At 38.3% G+C, this 13,395-nt stretch overlaps 1 protein-coding gene across 2 annotated transcripts in view; it reads left to right on the forward strand.

The window, feature by feature from the left end:
• Positions 1-13,395, forward strand: part of SESTD1 (SEC14 and spectrin domain containing 1) — a 128,949-nt gene that overhangs the window by 31,069 nt on the left and 84,485 nt on the right. The window contains exon 2 of one of the 2 annotated variants that reach the window (XM_029934314.1): positions 196-280. The exons of the other annotated variant lie outside the window; for it this stretch is intronic. The gene's annotated coding sequence lies outside the window, so the exon portion shown is untranslated. The remainder of the gene's footprint in view (positions 1-195; positions 281-13,395) is intronic. 2 annotated transcript variants of the gene reach the window in all.

The raw sequence follows: 13,395 nt of genomic DNA on the forward strand, positions 1-13,395 counted from the left end.
TCATTCAGACACATTCAGATCCGACACCTACTTTAGATTTCAGACATAACCTTTTTGGTTCTAGTGACTATAGCTAAAATAAATTGTTCCTAAATTTGAACTGTGCTCTTAACTGTTGAAATGTGTCACATGCAAAACGTTTGGACTCTCTTTTCTGGACTAATCCATATAATATTTAATTGATTCTTCACCTAGGAGATCTGCCTGGTCTCTGACCAACCACTGCTGTTGATACGTCACAGTGAGTGCCAATTGTGGACATGTGCTTTTGCTTTTCTTGGTAATTTAATCAATAAAAAAGTATAAAAGTATAATATGGTTATGGTGATAGAGTAAGAGGGAGAATGCTGAGGAAATGACCCCAGTCACAAAGACCTGAGGAGACAGGGAACAAAAATTTTCCTGCCTGCCTGCTTTTTATCTCCTGGTTTCTGCGTTTGACAGAATTGATCTCCTTTTCAGTTTTACATGAGGATCAAATACTCAGATCTTTCTCCATAAAGGGTTGTAGAATATGATGGTGAATATTTAAAAATTATGTGTAGTCTACTTCCTGTGTCTTCTTGATTTTGAAATAAAATTTTGCTAACTGCAAAAGAATTTTAAAGTATTATAGCTGCTGCTTTTTTGAGATTGGCATGTTTAAGATTGAGTGTTATTAATCTTATCAGAGATATTCAGTTACACAAAAACATAGTAATGTGAAACTCTATTTACATATTGTCTTTCAACAATTATCAACATGTTACTAATTCTGTTCCATGTATATCCACCCCCCAATTATTTACCCAAATTCCAGACATATTCCATTTGCAAATATTAACAACGTTCATGTCATTATATTTTAAAAATGAACAGTTCTATTCAAGAACTGTTAAAGACCTTTATTCATATTATAATAAATGTTACTACATTAAACAAGAGCATGGGAACTAATGTACTTAGGCCTTGGACCCAGCCTTAGGTTTAAATTCTAGTTTTGCTATTTATGGGCTACATGACTTTAGGCAGGGTGACCTCTCTCCATCTCACTAAGCCTCAGTTTACTCAGCTGTTAAATGGTGACAAAACTAATTTTAACTAGTAGTATTGTGAGTTCTAAATAAGGCAGTGAACACAAAGTGATTAGTGCTTTATAGAAAATTTTCAGCCATGTTAGTTATTGTGTTTTTTTTGTTTAAAGTTTATTTATTTTGGGAGAGAGTATGTACACACATGAGCAGGGAATGGGGAGAGAGAATCCTTAGCAGGCTCTGCACTGTCAGTGTTGAACCCACCACCCTGGGATCTTGACTTGAGCTGAAATCAACAGTTGGACACATACATGAGTGAGCTACCCAGGTGCTCTAGGAGTGTACATCATTTTTATGCAGATTTCCCTAATCTACAAAATAGACAGTTCTCTTTACTTTTTAAAATTATTTTTTGGCAGGTTTATTGAGATAAAATTTACATGCCATAGATTCATTCATTTTAAGTGATTCATTTGGTGATTTTTAGTAGATTTGCAGGGACTGTCACCATAATTTAATTTTATAACACTTTCATCACCCTGGAAAAGAATTCTTATGCCCATTACCAGTCATTTCTCATACCTACTCTAGCCCTGGGAAACCATTCATTTACTCTCTGTCTCTATGAATTTGTCAGTTTTGGATATTTCATATCAGTGGTATTATGTAATATGTGACCTTCTGTGTTTGGCTTCTCTGACTTAGTATGTTTTAAAGTTCACTCATACTTCATTCCTTTTTCTTGCCAAGTAGTATTCTGTTATATGGGTATATTACATTTTGTTTATTCATTCAAAATTGATGGACATTTGGGTTGTTTCTATGTCTTGTGTGGTTTTTTTTTGTTTTGTTTTTGAGAGACAGTGTGTGAGAATGGGCAGTGGGGGGACAGTGAGAGAGAGAGAGAGAGAGAGAATATATATCAACGTGGGGCTCTATCCCAGGACCCTGAGATCATGACTTGAGCAAAAATCTAGAGTCAGACATTCAACCAGCTGAGCCACTTAGGCGTCCTGATTTGTGTGTTTTTAATTTAGATTTTATTATGTGATAAAATAATATAGTGGAGAGAAGCACTGTGCAGGGTTTTAGGGTTTCATGAAACTGTTTAATGTTATTTGCTGTGTAGCCTTAGGAGGGTAAATATATATCCTCTAGATCTCAGTTTCTGTTCTAGATTGGATGTTTGTGTCTCTCCAAAATTCATATGTTGAAAACAAATCATCAATGTCATGCTATTTCGAGGTGGGCCTTGGGAGGCGATTAGTGTGCTCTTCTAAGAGACCCCAGAGAACTCCCTTCCCCTTTCCACCATGTGAGGACACATGTGGAAGACGGGCCTCTTGTAGAGCAGGAAGTGAGCTTCCGTCAGACACTGCATCCACCTGCATATTGATCTTAGACTTCTCAGTTTCCAGAAATGTGAGAAATAAATTTCTGTTATTTGTAAGGCACCCACTCTGTGGTATTTTGTTAAATAGCAGCCTGAGCAGAACCATGAGAAAGTTTTATTGTTTATAAGTCATTCAGTCTATGGTATTTTTGTTATAGCAGCCAAAGAAAGACTGTTTCCTTATCAATAAAATGAAAAAGTTGGAGCAGATGCTCTCCATGGTTCTAAGTCTGTGATTTATAAATCTGTTAATTTCTGTATGCTCTTGGGAAATTCTCTGTGCCTCACTTTTTTTTTAAATCAGAAGATATGGGGATACTAACAAAATAGTATGTTGTGTTGAGGATGAAATAATATTGAACATAAAAAAAATGCCAGAGTGTATTAAGTTACTTGTTTGTAATGAGGTTGTGGCCATTTAAGTGTGTTGGGCCAAGAAAGCCTTAGGAGGGGATGATTTGACCATGGCCTTTGGAAAATAATTGATAGTAAATCAGTAGTTAGTCGAGGAAGAAAATTTTACCTGCTAATGATAGGTACTATTTATTGAATGCCTACTATCCTGGAGTATATTAAACACTGTAGACATGCTAGTTCACGTAGTCCTCAGTCCTGTGAGTGAGTTCAGTGATTATGCCCCTGAAGAGAAATTAAAGGAATTGCCTAAGCCACCTAGTTAGTAAGTGGCTGCCTTAGAGTCACACGTGGTCTCCAAGGCCATGATCTTTCTTTATTACTGCACTAAACTGCTTTTCAGAGGAAACAGCTCTTTGGAACAGATCCCATGGCAGAGGAGTCTTCAGTAGGGGTGATCTTTGCTTGGGAAAGGTATCTGGTATTACTAACAGTCCTTATGAGGTATAGAAGGGGTGATTATTCTACACGTAATTTTTCATGTGCCTTAGATTACTTTGTTCCATTGATAGTGAAGTGACATTTCAGTTACAGAACAAGTTAAAGGATTTGTTGTATGTTCAGTATTGTTTTTGTAGTTTTATCTCAAAAATGTTAAGATATCACATTTTTTAAACATATGTTTTTTTTAAATAAGACTTTTAGCATGATGGAAAATAACTCTTCATGTTTTCCACAGCCTTCTTTCTGCCTGGTAATATAATTCCATTTTTGAGTAGTTTTCCATTGTATTAGTTATTTTAAATAAAAAAAATTTTAGTACTTTTTTAAAATCTTTTTTCTAGTGTGTTGTTTGGTATGTGCCTTATGTTGACATTATATAAACAAAAAAATATGATAGTGCCAAAGTCTCAATTTGTGTTAGAGGTTAGAATTTACTTGGACAAAAGTTCCCTTGTGAATGTGTGGTATCCCACATATAAATAATTGGGTACTAAAAATTAATTTGTTTGCCAGTTCTTTGGAATTAAGAATCTGATGATGCATATGAACTTCTGTTCAAATCTATTGAACTGTTTCTGTCTAGGATGTTGAATTTTGTCAGAGATCAGCTCAGTGAAAGGCATGTATGTCTTTGCCAAAGACAGAGTAAGAACACTTCTTTCTGTGATAAAGGTTGGGAGAGAAGAAGATGTTTTGGTGATTACCCAGAGAAGTTCTGAGATAAAGAGGAAGGCAGGAAACACCTATGGCAGGTTAAGAGGCATTGGTATCTAGAAATGAGACAGTGAGTTTGTGAAGTGATTAGGGCTGGGCATGCATCTTCCTCTGATGATGGAGGGAGACCTACCCAGCCATTGAACTCAGTGGACAGAATCATTGCCTTGGAGAAGGAAGTGACCCAGGCTTCTTGGAGCTCAGTGTAAGACTGAGCCATGCAGGTAGAGAGCTCATCTGAGAGCTTTGGAAGCATCTAAAGAGGCTCTAGCCATGAGGTACTCTATAGCTGAGGATGCCAGAAATTACTTTCCTGGAATTCTATTCTTCTATAATTTTCTTTCTTTTTTTAATATAAATTTTTCCTAATGTTTTTATTTATTTTTGAGAGAGCAAGAGAGGCAGCATGAGCAGGGAAGGGTCAGAGAGAGGAGGAGACACAGAATCCGAAGCAGGCTCCAGTCTCTGAGCTAGCTGTCAGCACAGAGCCTGACGTGGGGTTCCAACCCACGAGCCGCGAAACCATGACCCGAGGCAAAGTCAGATGCCTAACCAACTGAGCCACCCAGGCGCCCCAATTCTATAATTTTCTAAAGCAATATTCCTTTTTCCTTTGCTTCCTCAGTTTTGATGAAGCAGCCAAACTCCTGAGGACTAATCAATATACAGACAAGAAGAGCCAGAGATTTGAAAAATTAACACAGTTAAAGAATTTTTAAAGCTGGACCTTCAAAACGGAAGTTTGCAGCTCTAAAGGTTTGCTAGAGTAGCTAGAGCTGCAGAGAAATCCTTAAGGAACTAAATTTCTTATGTTTCTGACCTTGTAGGTATCAGTGTCTCTGGCTCCTCCAAAAACCAGGCAGGGCTAGAAGGGTGGTGTAGGAGTAGCTGCTTTTACTGTTTGGGAAGAGAGGTTTTTAAGTTTTTAAGTGGTGGGCTATCATTACCATTAGCAGTAGGTTTTTGAATTTTTGAAGTTAAGTTACAGTACAGGACTTTTAGCATCCCAGCTGAACTTAATACAGAATTTTTTCTTTCTAGGTAGATTATTGATATTTTCATAATAAACTTAAAATATTTCTTTTTCTAACCTTTCTTCCTTTCTCCCTCCCTTATTCCTTGAATAAACTAGGTCCTGATGCATCTGTAAAATGATACTACATGGCAGTCCTTTAGCTTTCAATTTTATTTAGAGGAATTACAGTTTTGGCTAAATGTGTATTATGGTGAAAGTTAACCATTATTTTATTGTTTTTTTAAAAATCTATCCAAAAGGATTGTTCTTTCATCTAGAACTGTCAGTATTGTTGTAAAACCAGTTAATAATCATACACTGGCAACTGCCATAATGAAACATGACATAAATTTTCAACTTGTGATCTGCTTTTGATATATTATTATAAAGTTGAGGAATTTTTATTTCTGCATAATTTTATATTTGCATATATTGAGTGATGAACCCAGTTAGATAGTGAGTATCTGTAGGTGTGCTTGCTTGTTTTCATCACCAGGATTGCTCTTGTTTTGTAACAACAGTTGGAGGTATTTCTAATCTAAATTTAAGGACAGCTGTAGTATTTCTTCTGAAAATGCAGGCTACGAGCCAGCATTCTGATTTTGTTCATTGCCATTATGTGTCTACATGATGTAGACTTATTAGAGATGATTTAGTTAGCCTTGGGCTATCCTAATGGGTTTTCACTGGTTGTTAAAGCTCTTGGAAGAGTCTAACTAAATTTTCCAAATAAACTGGTTGATTTATACTTATTGAGAGAGGAGTTCCAGTGCATCAACTCATGTCATCAATTACAATCTCTTATGAAGTGTAATTTGCCCAGTCTTGATTAAAAGCCTTGCAATTCTCTTTTCCTGATACTCAGCACATCCTCTGCTGCCCTCTAATGGCTGCCCTCTGGTAGCACCATTGATGTCCATCTAACCACCATCAGGGACCTACCTTTCCTCAGCATCCCAGCAATATATATACCTGCTGGATCTGTGGGAGACTGTCTCAGCATAAAGAAATAGAGAGGAGCTGCTTAAAGGAAAAGCATGCACACATGATCCTGTGTTTGCATACTGTGAGGTGTTGACGTCAAGGTACTTGAGATGATGATAGGATTCCTAAGGTGCTTCACTTTAGTGTTTATTTCATTATTTATACATTTGTTTATTAGATACTTTTTGTATGCCAGGTCTGTCTAGCACCTAGCCTTGCCTTGATCTGTTAGGTCCTTAATACAGTTTTGGTTTCTGCTCTCTGGGAGGCAAGATGGCAGTTTAACTATTTGGCTGCTCAGTTTTCCTCTTTTAATGCTCCAAGATTTTGAGTGAGATATTCAAAGTAGAAGATGGGTATAGATAGCACTTGAAACTTAGTCTCATTTATATATCTAGTTCTCAGGCTTTATCATCTCTAACTATACTCTCTCTATTTTAGGTAGGGTTTATTTTGCTTTTAGGAATGATGATACTTTACTTCTGTATTTCTTAGTTTTGGTTGAAGGTAACATGCAGTTTTATGGTTGAATAGTTTTTTTCATATTGTCTCCAAGGCACCTCATTGGCTGTAAACTCCGACTTTCTGCTTCTTTCATATTTAATAAGTTGTAACAGAAAGGTTGTTTTATTTTATTTTAATGTTTATTTATTTTTGAGGGAGTATGTGTGACGGGCAGAGAGAGAAGGAGACAGGATCTCGAGCAGACTCTGTGCTGTCAACACAGGCTTGAACCCATGAACCATGAGGTCACAACCTGAGCTGAAGTTGATGCTTAAGTGACTGAACCACCTGAGCACCCCCAATATAGGTCAATTTAAATGACTGTATATGAAATATGACATTTTTTTAATCATGTTGTAAATTGTTTAATTCTTCCATATATTTAACAAGTTTTTAAGAACATTATTTTCCTTAATTAATTAATATCAGGTAAATATTCATCATTGGCTTCATTTCATGTTTGAGAATATAATCCACTCAGTTACTTAGGCTGAATAGGCTTCTTATGAAAAATAATGATCTAGAACTATACCATTAGAGAACAGCCATGAGTAGTCACCTTTGTGTTATTTAACATTTTATTGTGGTGATGATAGTGGGTTGTATTTTGCAAGATTTTCCTTTATTTTTTGGTGTTTTTGTTCATTATTTTAACTATCTGTGAGTTATGTACGACAACCAGGGATAGGCAAATCTGTTTCTGTTATTTCTGTGCTAATGACTAGCAAAATGTAAAATAACATTTGAGGGGCATCTGGGTGGCTCAATGGTTAAGGGTCCAACTTTGGTTCAGGTCATGGTCCTATGGTACATAGGTTCAAACCTGACAGCTCAGAGCCTGGAGCCTGCTTCAGATTCCTTCTCTACCCTTCCCCAGCTCGTTCTCTCTCTCTCTCTCAGACGCACACACAAATAGATAAACATTGAAAAATTTTTAAATAACTTTTGAAAAACTATGCCTAATTGGAACTAGTAGTACAGTAATTATTTTTCATCACTCCTCTCTTTTGTGACAGACAGTAATGAAAGACTGATGGAAAGGAGACTCTAGAAGGGTCAACACAGCTTTTATTTCTTGACTGCTTCACATTTTATCAATGAGGTCATTGGAATTGCCCTACATACCCCAAAACTTATACTTCTCATTACTCTAAGCTGCTACTTCATCATTTTCAACATGTTCTTTAAAAAAATAAAAAAACCAAAAAACCCTTTTATTAAAAAATCCCTTTATTAAAAAAAAAACAATTCAGTGTTTCAGGCTGAGGTAGTTCTGTAAAGTAATGGAAAGTTTGGATAAAGCATCCATCTCAGGAGACAGAGATAAAAAATAAGATTGCTTCTGGATATCATAGTGTGTAGGTATATCTAGACTGGGGACTGAGACCATCTTCCTTTTTCACTTTAATATGGAGAATACAGTGATGAAAAAATCGGTACTTATCAGCGTAAAATCAATAACGGCTTGTAAAACTTGGATACACAATTACTACTTTAAGGGTCAGCTGCAGCTGTCATTTTTTTTTTTTTAATGTTTGTTTATTTTTGAGGGAGAGAGAGAGAGAGAGAGTGTGAGCAGGGGAAGGGTGGAGAGGGAGACGGGGGAGGAGTAGACAGAGAGGGAGACACAGAATCTGAAACAGGCTCCAGGCTCTGGGCTGTTAGCTCAGAGCCTGACATGGGGCTGGTACCTATGGACCATGAGACTATGACCTGAGCCAGTCAGATACTTAACTGACTGAGCCACCCAGGTAACCCAATATTGTTTTTATAATAATTCTTATATCACCTGCCATTTGCACTGATGATTGCAGAAGCCATGGTAGGCAAAAGTTGCCTGAGCATGAATCAAGACAGTAGCACATACGTGTATATTATATATACACATGTATGTATTTTATATATAAACTATAAATGTTTATTAGTTATACATGTATATTATATATCAAAATTTTTAAATTTTGAGGGAGGAAGAGAGTGTGAGTGGGGGAGGGGCAGAGAGAGAGGGGAGACACAGAATCTGAGGCAGGGCCCAGGCTCTGAGCTGTTAGCACAGAGCCTGATGCAGGGCTTGAACTCACAGATTTAGAGATCATGACCTGACCTGACCTGAAGTTGGATGCATAACTGACTGAGCCACTCAGGTATCCCTATATATCAAAATTTGACCGAAGATTAAAGTTTAGGTCCCTAGCTGGCTTACTTGGTGGAGCATGCAACTCTTGATCTCAGGGATGTGAGTTCAAGCCCCATTTACAGATAGAAATTAATTAAAAGTAAAATCTTAAAAAAAAAAAGTTTGCTTACGTTCCTCTGTGTCTACTGTCTTGAGTTACTATTAGAATGTGGGTATCTATTGTGATAGCTGTCCGCCTGCAGCAGGCCCTTGAAGTTCTTTTAGGCAGTAGGGGGAAGATCAGAGTTTCTTGCTGTGTCTTTTGTTTTAGCTCAATGTAATCTGTCCAGGTGGTACATCTTGGGGGAACATGTTCTGAACCCCGACATTATCAAGCTTTAAAATATGATCTCCCACAAGATGGTCACAAGAAAAGGGACCAGAGATGTGAATCTGAGCTGTCTGATTTTTGTAGAGCTGGGGAACTGACTCATCAGGTCAAGATATTGATCTGGAAACATAAAGTACTACTGGTTTCAGATTTGAAATGTATAGTGTGAGTTTTTCCATCATTTCCCCTACCAATTGTATGTCATCCGGGGCTGAAGCTGAATAAAGATGAATGGATTATAAACAGATATTCAGGAATAAAACTTGAGAAAAAAATATATAGTTCAATAACATTTTTTGAAGATAGGTACAAATAATGGTGATTTTTTTTAAGTTGTATGTACAAAAGCTGTAAAATAATACTTTTTAAATCTTGCTTAGTCATTATTTGAAATATTGAGACTACATTTTTTCTTTTTGTTACTACCTGAAGTTTTTTCTTAAAAGACTACCCCGCTCCCCCCCCCATGGCAGGGCTGTGACTTGTTTTTAGCTCCAGCTGATACCACAGTACCTGAAATGGGTGAAATGGGGAAAGTTTATTGCAATTATTTTCTGAACAAGTAATATACTTTCATGTGGAGTCACATTTTCTACTCTACCTGAAAATTATTTTCAAGAGTATGCTTTGTAGTGACTGTAGTTTATAATACTGTATTGCATACTTGAAAATTGCTAAGAGAATAGGTCTTAAAAGTTCTCATCATAAGAAAAAAGTTTTATGTAACTATTGTATAGTGACAGATGTTAACTAGACTGTGTTGATCACTTCTCAATAAATACAAATACTGAATCATATTGTGTACCTGAAACTAATATAATGCTATATGTCAGTTATCTCAATTAAGAAAAAAAGAGGAGGCTATTAAAAAAAGAAGAGGGTGGCTTAACTAAAATGCAGTTCATGTGGTATTGTAAGTAATTGTCACTATATTGTGTTGGTGGGTCTGAGGAGGGGTCGGGAGGAAAGGATAAAATGTGATAGAGGATACTCTTAGATATGCAACTAAGTATAGGTGGATAATATAATTGAACCTTTGATTTTCTTGTTTTGTTTTAAATATCCTCATGTCAAAATCCTGTTTTAATAATAACCTGGGTTGGCTAAGCCTCTCGATGTCTGCCATTTTGAAGCTCCCTTTTAAGGGAAACTGTCTTGTTCTTAGGCCTTGCTGTGTGGGTAGTCCCATTTTGCATTTAGCCAGAACCCCTGGCTGTGGCCTAGTGGACACTAGAAAATTAAACCAAGAACAGTAAATTTGGTAGGAGTCGAACCACTTCCTCAGTAGAAAAAAATCAACTTGGTTAATTTTTCCTGGAGAATTAAAAAAATTCAGAATGTGGAGAGATCGAGACAGTTAATAGAGGGGTTAAAAATGGAAACAATATATTAAATATCTTGAGGTAAACATGACTGTAAGATGTGTTACAATATGATATGGAGAAGTAAAAATATGAAAAATCAGAGACAGCCATTTAATAGTGGAACTGAGCGGGGAGGAGCCAAGATGGCGGAGAGGAAGGGAGCTCTGTAAACTTCGTCTGCCCCATTGATCGAACTGAGAAGGACATTACTCTCATCTGCAAGAGCGGAAGGAGAAAATACGGACACCAGAAGGAAGAGGACCTGAAGGATACCTGAGTGAGTGAGTGCGGACTGGGGAGATTGGAAAACGGGCCAGCCCGAGACGGGCAGGGGAGGTGCCCCAGCCCAACACAGGGCAAGCGCATGGAGCCCGAGAGACAAAGGGAAGAGACAGAGAGACTGAACACGCTCATGGTACTGTCTCTGGGGAAGAGGTAAAGAACACTTAACTGCGCTTGGAGAAGCTCACTCCATAGATAACTGCTGGGTAGCCTAAATCCCGAATCCAGTTGGCGCAAGGGAAGGAACAGCTTCCAGCCCAGCGCCATCTTGGGAAGGAGTCGGCCACCACTGCAGTGGCGGTGTCAGGGGTGCTCACTTTGACCTCGGTTTTGGGAGTGGGAGCACGCACCTCATTTCCACGGCGCATCTCGCCTCCAGCATTGGCCGCGCGAACCCTGAATCCCAGGTGCCAACAGGGGGAAAAAAAATAGCCCCCACCTCTACACGATCCCTGCAGAGAGTTGGTGGTGGTGGAGACCAGGGTGGGCGCCCAAGCTACAAGAGCTCCCAGCTCATTTCCAGCAGCTCCCAGTGCTGCCTCCGGCAACAGCTACACCCTCATTCCTCCCCCAACGCTAACACGATCCCTGCCAGGGGTTGGGTCTGCAACGGTGCGCAGGCACATCAACTCCTGCTGCGTATCTCACCCCAGGCAGGGGCCGCCGAAATCCCAGCCTGAGCCAAGACAAATTGATTCCTCCCGCTAAGAAGCCAGCAACCAAAACAAAAACATCTCATCTGTGGTAGCATAAAAAGTGCATGGACTGGAACTTTGAACCTAGGCGGGCCTTGAAAATACAACTTGGCTCAACCGCGGCAAAAGGAGATCAGACTCATTAGAGTGGCCTACAGTTCATAGTTCAGCAAAGCTTGGTGTGACGCCTGCCTATCTAATCTCTGCAGACACCAAGGCGGAGCCTCTGAGAGCAGCCTCCAAGACCTACCACATCAAACCACGCCTATCCAAGAGGGGGAGCTGCCATTTTTGTTTTTGGTTTTTTTTTTAGTTGTTGTCGTTTTTGCTTTTTTAAATAATTTCTTCTTTTTTGTCTTCATTTTTTTTCTTTTCGCTTTTTTCTGTACGTATTTTTTATTATTACTTTTTTAAGTTAAATTTTAAAAAATTTTTACTCCTTATTTTCCTTTCTCTTTCCCCCCTTTTTTTTCCTCCTTTCTTCTTTATATAGGAGAATATATCTCATCCCTACGTCTATCCTTAACTGGTCATACACTTTTAGACTGTCCAATTTCCTTTGTTGTCTCTGACGCCCTTTAATTTTTTTTTTTTAATTTTTTTTTCTTCTTTTTCTTTTCTTCTCCTCTTTTCGTCTCTTTCCTCTCCATTCTCTTTATTTTCTTTCCCCCTGTTAATGTGTTTGTTTTTTTGATTCGTCTGTGCGTTTGTGTGTTACTGTTCCCTCTGTGTGTGTCTGTCTGTTTTCCTTCTTAGGGCTACACCAAGAAACAAGCCAAAGTGTGCAAGACAGCAAGTCCCAAATACCACTGAGTAGGGAAATAAAATATTCAAAGGCACAACAAGAGAAAGTGAGAGACACCATTAAAAGACTATTTCCTGAAACAACAGGCCCTGGGCAGTCAATAAGCCTCCTTTAACAGAGAAATATTAACAGGTGCACAGTGCACAACAAGCTTTCTAAAGGTGACAAGAAACAGAAAACTAGCAAAAATGACAAAACGAAGGAACTCTCCCCTGAAGAACCTCCAAGAGGAAGTCACAGCCACAGAACTGCTCAAGACAGATCTAGACAACATACCGGATCAAGAATTTTAAAAACTTGTCATAAAATTAATCGCTGGGGTTGAGAAAAACATCAAAGAATCAACTGATGAGTTAAAAAAGGCTATAGGTGAGGTGAATAACAAACTGGAGGCAGCCACCTCAGGGATTGATGAGGCAGAGAGAAGAATAGGTGAATTAGAAGATATAGTTCTAGCAAAAGAGGGAGCTGAAAAAAGAAAAATTTATCCAGGAGCAGGAAAGGAGAATTCGAGATCTGAGTGACACAAGCAGAACAACATCTGTATCATAGGAATTCCTGAAGAGGAAGAGAGAGAGAGAGAGGGCCTGAAGGGATACTAGACCACATTATAACTGAGAATTTCCCAAATATGGGAAAAGAAACAGACATTCAAATTCAAGACGCACAAAGAACCCCCTTAAGACGTAACATGAATCGGCCTTCAGCACGACATATCATAGTGAAACTGGCAAAATATAAAGAGAGAATTCTGAAAGCAGCTAGGGAGAAAAGGGCTCTCACATACAAAGGGAAACCTATCAGAGTGGTTACAGACCTATCTAATGAAACCTGGCAGGCCAGGAAGGAATGGCAGGAAATCTTCAAAGTGATGAGCAGAAAAAACATGCAGCCAAGAATCCTTTATCCATCAAGCCTGTCATTCAAAATAGACGGAGAGATAAAAGTGTTCCCAAATAAACAAAAACTGAGAGAATTCATAACAACCAAACCAGCCCTACAGGAAATCCTAAGAGGGACTCTATAAGGGAAATGCTGCAAAGAATACAAAGTAACAGAGATGCCACTATAAACATGAATTCTAGGGAGAACACAATGACTCTAAACCCCCATTTCTCAATAATAACACTGAATGTAAATGGACTGAATGCTCCAACCAAACGACAAAGGGTAGCAGAATGGATAAAAAATCAAAACCCATATATTTGTTGTCTACAAGAGGCTCATTTTCGACCAGAAGACACCTCCAGGTTGAAAGTAA

The sequence above is a fragment of the Suricata suricatta genome, chromosome 3 (assembly GCF_006229205.1).
Source record: "Suricata suricatta isolate VVHF042 chromosome 3, meerkat_22Aug2017_6uvM2_HiC, whole genome shotgun sequence".
Classification (NCBI taxonomy): domain Eukaryota; kingdom Metazoa; phylum Chordata; class Mammalia; order Carnivora; family Herpestidae; genus Suricata; species Suricata suricatta.